Source organism: Rousettus aegyptiacus, unplaced genomic scaffold (assembly GCF_014176215.1).
Source record: "Rousettus aegyptiacus isolate mRouAeg1 unplaced genomic scaffold, mRouAeg1.p scaffold_m13_p_1, whole genome shotgun sequence".
Taxonomy (NCBI): domain Eukaryota; kingdom Metazoa; phylum Chordata; class Mammalia; order Chiroptera; family Pteropodidae; genus Rousettus; species Rousettus aegyptiacus.
In genome coordinates, this window is record NW_023416284.1 from 138,083,278 (window position 1) to 138,089,285 (window position 6,008).

The following is a 6,008-nucleotide window of genomic DNA, read 5'->3' on the forward strand; positions in this document are numbered from 1 at the left end:
CTTTGAGCACATGACGGCAGCCGGTTAGCACGGTTCTACGCCATTTTTGTTATGGGCAAAATCACCTCCAGTCTGTAAACACCGTGGAAGTGTCTTAACATTCCTGTATATTACCTCTTGTAGCCAGCATCATGCCCAAATCATTTTTATCCTTAATTGGGCAGAAAGCCGAGAGTTTCTTTATTCGTTCCAGAGTCCCCTGAACTTTTTTACTTTAGCAACGTGACCCTCCTTGAAAGGGAGGTGTGTTCTCCCCTAAGTAAACTTCCGCTTCGGGAATGGGGTCTGAGTTTGCGGCGCTTTCAAACTACGGAGGGGCACCAGGGTCAAACAGAACCAACTGGAGGATTGCTCGATGCGCGTGCCGCTTTATTTCAAGTAGGCCACAGTCCAGCGCAAATTTCTGGACTCCTCCAGGCTTCGGTCTCAGCGCAGCCAAGGGCTGCGCCTCAGAGATATCGGACATTAGCGAAGTGGCCAGTATTGATGGTAGCGATGGCGGAGACCTTAGCTGACCCCGCAGCGGTCACTCTCTTTGTTAACCTCAAAACATCGCGCCCCCTTCCGGAGACGCTTGCTCGGCTGAATCTCACCCAGCTAGCCAGGCCCCATATTCTTTTCCCCCTGACTTTTAGGGAAAAGTGACGGGGAAGTCAAGTTTCCGTCTTGCTGCTACTCCTGTCAACTACAAAATGGCCTCCCGAAAGGATTTTTGCAGTGCAATTCCTCGAATAGAATACTTTGATTCCATGTGTTTTAATATGAAAATGTTTAACTGAAAATTACCGATTTCCAGGCTAGGATCTACAAGTTACAAAGAAAACAAAAATGTTCCAAAGATACAGTACTTATTTCTCAACTAAGTCTTGGAAAATGCCTTTCTAGAAAGTAACATGAAACTTTTGTGTGACTGAAGAAAGTTCACCAAGTATTTACATTGTTTCATTGGGAACTGTACCAAAAAAATAGTAAATTACAATGGAAATAGAGTACAGCTGGATGGATAAAGAAGCTAGAGATGTAAGAATCTAGATGCCGTTTGTTCAGTCTTAATAAAACACTTGAAACCCAAGTACTCCTGGATCGACATTAGAAAAAAAGCCCTCAATAGCTAAAAATCTGCTGGTCTTCAAATTCTAGTGGTCCTCGAAATAAAACTTTATCTTGCGAGAACCATTTACTAATTACACCTGGCAACGCCATAGTGTGAGTACATGAAGATACACTAGTTGGAGGCAAAAGAAAATTCCATTCCTTGACCCTTTCCCTAATTTTCACTTAGTGCACGCGTGGACACACACAAACTATACAGCAGTCTAATGTGATTTTTAAAATCATTTTATGGAACAAAAATTGGAAGGACACATACCACATATTAGTGGTAATCTCTGATTTTGCTCTGTGATTTTCATTTTCCAAGTTTTTTGTTTTTTTTTTTTGCATAGGGCCTGACTTCGTTTAATTCTCAGAAAAACATTCTAATCAGAGAAACATTCTATATTTGTGAAACCTGATTGTCCTAGTGAAACTTTCATATGGTCCTACTTCCTATATTCATCTTGTAATTGTTTGCTTGTTTCTCTAGTAAAGTTGAAGCAATTTTTTGATAGTTTTGTTTTTCTTCCATCTCTGCTCTCCAACTGGCCAGCTACTGCTTAGCACACAGAATTTTTTGCATTTGTTGTATAATTGAATTACTGTTTTGAACAATGACCCCAACATAGGCCAACCATTTTGGAAACCCATTGCCAAATTTCGTTCCTTGTGAGAGTTTAATGAGACACTCTCAGCATTATTTGTCACACCAGGAAATGAGTTTTATAATCCCATTTCCCTTTCCCTCACTAGTATCATTTAGCATTTCTCTGTAATGCTATGATCTGAAGGAGACACCAGAATGTTTTCATTTCTCAGAATGTTTTTATTTTTTTATCTTTTTGAGCAGCTGTTGTATACATGACCTGCTGCAGTCTGGTCATTCTTCACCTCCATCAGAAAGTGCTTAGCAGCCACATCTTCCAATCCTGGCAATCTGCTGTTTTATAGCTAATAATTAGCAGACTTTGTAACTCAAATATATTAATTCGCCTCATTTACAGAATGTTCGAAATAAAAAATTCAAGGGAAGGATATGCTCAAGTTAGTACTTTGCCATGAAATATCTTGCTTTCATTATTATTTTCGCATCCTTCTAGTATATCGATAATCTTTGGAAACAAATGAAATCACTTAATTTAGAGCATTCTGTTTTTAGTAGTGGTATTTCCATTTACAAAATATAGTAATTCTCAATCGCTGAAAATATCAAATCCTAGATGTTCCACTTTGTGTTGTTCTGTGCTTTGAAATTTACCACGTGGAAAAAAATTATTGAACACTGATTGTCATATACATTTGTTATATTAGGATTAGAGACAAGTTGTTTAGAAATAACTCCAAGAAGTTTTTATATCTTATTTTCACATTGAAAACTAGAGTTGCTTCAGCCTAAAATTAACACTAGCAGTGAGCTGCACTTCTTTTTTCCTAAACAGGAAATGTGTTCACAATAAACTAAACTGGGTTTTATACTGGTACTGGCCATTTAAGCCAGATTAGAGAAAGTAAGGTAAACCTATTATGTTCACGGACTGGCATATTCTTACCTAAAATCTTTCGTGATTCAAACTATTGTATTGTTTCTGTGCTTAGTTCATTTGCATGATGTAATAGACATTATTACTGTTTACCAATATCTGATTCTCCACACACATATAGCACACAGAAGACGACATTCTTCTATGCCCCTTTAAAATCAGGGAGAATTTTGTGAATTAGTTCTGACCAATGCACTATGGGTTAAGTGATGACTGTCATTTCTGCTCCTAAGTTTACAAGCCCTGATGTACTATCACATCAACCAAGAAGGCTTGTTTCAGATAATGTTTCAGACAACGCAGCTACAGGTTGGCAAATTCTGTCAGACTGGTCACTGTGTTGCTTCATGGGAAGCAGTGGCCAGAAAGAGCCCCAAACCAGCAAGAGACTTTACAATGACCACAGAATAAGCTGCTGAAATTCTGGAGTCATTTGTTAATACAGCATAAATATAACCTATCCCGACAAATATATCATTGGTGATAGAAGTTGGGTACTGCTCAAAGAACCAAAAAATGTGTGGCATTAACTTAGAGATTGGTTGGCATACACAGAAAACTAATATTGGAGGCTAGAAACATGTCACTTCACATTATGCAATGGTAAAACATTTGATATAACCATTACCCATGATAACCTGGGAGGCAGAAAATGTACCTTTTGAATTTCAAACTAGGGTAAGAAGTTGAAAATTAAGACAGTGTGTATTGGGTACTATTGGATGCATTTGGCAAGGTATTGTAAGAATGTGGAGCTCAGAAATGAATGGTTGATTTGTAAAAGCTGAAATAAGGGAATACCAGTGATCAGGAATTCTGAGCATCACATGTTTTTTTTCCAACTCCAAGCAGTAGGAAATAAACCTGAGAAAGCCTTTAAGTGACAAAGAACCATTAAAACTCAGCCTGCAGCAAAGATCATAACTAAGGACGTAGACTTCATATTTATCTTACAAAAATTTTCAATGGATTAATTAAGGGTGTGGAATGTTAATTTTTTCCCCTCACTTGGAAAAAAATTGCCTGAAGATGAAAATGTGGTTAGGCGGATGGCTCTCCCATCAAAACTTATACACAGAAAATACCTGCCATAAAGTCAGGAGAGGTATGAAGGTAGGAAATCACAGAAATATAGTCAACCCAAGAACTACTTGTCTTTAAAAAATGCCATGGTACTGGCATATAAATCTGACTGGAAACAGATAAAAAAGGCCTACTAAGTTTTTAAGAGTTGTACTGAAAAAGAAACTATAAACTCTGGCTAAAAGAACTTATGGCTATTCTTAACTTAAAAACAACAATTATGCTGAGTGAAATAAGTCAGACAGAGAAAGATAAATACCATATGATTCCACTTATATGCAGAATCTAAGGAACAAAAAGAAAAAAATAATCAAAAATAGACTCACAAATACAGAAGACAATCTGGTGACAGCCAGAGAGCAGAGGGGTTGGGAGATTGGGAGAATGGGGTGAAGGGTTAAAGAAGTACAAATTAGTAGTTGATAGATGGTCACGGGGATGGGGAGCACAGCATAGGGAATGCAGTTAGCTTTAATGTAATGGCTAGGTGGAGAGCCAAAGGAAAGAGCAATTAGGGGGATTGTTATATAGTTTATATCTTTATAAACTATATAAATGTCTAACCAATGTACTGTATACTTGAATAAAATTAAAAAACAAAACAAAAAATCAACTTCAATCCCCAATTATCTAGGAAAAAGACTGAAAAAAAAATCTGTGTAATTCCCAAAGATGGCATATTCAACAGATGTAGTCAAGGAGGATAAAAAACAACAAAACAACAACTCCTAGAGGGTGGCGTCTGGAGACACAGAGAATGATGAAGAAGGGAATTCTTAGAAAACAGAAAAAACTCTAACCACAAACTTCCCCAGACCTAGGATAAGAGACATGGACATTTCCATTCTTCTTCCCCTTTCTGAATGAGAATATTTATTGTGGTTATAGTTCTACCACAATAAGTATATGAAAACAGAACATATCCTTTTGGTGGGAGCAACATCCAGACCTGACAGCACTTCTAAAGAGCCTGGTTGGGATTTTGGGGCTACATCTCTTGAAAAGGGAGTCACTGTATTCCATATGTAGAAATAAGAGTGAGCTGAGTATTTGGTGACCAGATGGTGGATTGTGAGAGACTTCTAGTGAACTCACATATCCATTCTCCTTTTTTTCCGAACCCATGGGGACTTATTCTTTCCTACCTATACTACCCATCCCTACTTGCAATTAGGCAGGGACATGTGACCACTTCTGGCCGATGGGTTGTGAATGACATATCCAAGATGAAAAATTTAATTGCTGGTACAAAACCTTTTAATGCTCACTTTCCCTATCATAGTGGGGAGGCTTGGTGTTGAAATGATAGAGCCACAAGACCTTTAGCCTGGATTAGAGTCATCAGTTGCCTTTACAGATTGCTCAGACTCACATTGGACTTTGGGTGAGAAAGAAACTTGTCGTGTTAAGCCACAGGGATGTGGAGTTGTGTGTTACTGTAGCATAACTGGCTTACCTATATACATATGGGTATGCAAACATTTTAGATATTTCTGCTTGAGTACAACTTTTAAAAATGTATGAAAATGGTCTTGAGGGGGTTCACAAACCTCTTAAGTTACATACAAAAATCTAGTGCATATATTTTCCTGAGAAGATACATGTCAAGATTTTTCTTCCCAGCTTCCATATTGCCATTAGCGAGAGTGAAAAGAGGGCCCCCAAATTAAAACTCTCCTCTCCCCTCAACACTCATAGCTTCCCTTAGGGACTATCAGGACTCGTATCATGAAACCTTTATCCCTAGACATCCTGCATCCCCTGGACCTTGAATTTCCATATGGCTCTGTGCGTAATGTTCCTTAATTTTCCTCCATATCATTTACCATTTATCTTTTCTTTACTTTTCACTTCTTAGAATGTCTATTTCCTCACTTCCTAGAGTGATTTCTGTCTCTTGCATTCAGTGCTGTATCCACAATGCCTGTCCCATAGCAGGTATTCAATAAATACTTATTAAATTGAACAAATGAAAGATGGTCTGCAACTTTCATCATAATCTCAAAGAGCTACACGACCCTAAAATTGTTAAATAAAAACAAACAGGCAGACAAAATATTTCCTAATGAATTATTCTGCCTAAATAACTCAAAATATTTTTAGAAACATTTGAAATGATGAAGACTCACCCGTGGTAGATACTGAAATCTGAGTAAAGTGGCCCATTGTATTTTATTCTGAAATAAGGAATTTCTAAAATATGAAGGATATTTTGAACATAGCTTAGTAAATACAGTGTTGACAGATAACATATTCTGTCAATAATGCGCACGGCAGAAACTCCAGGAC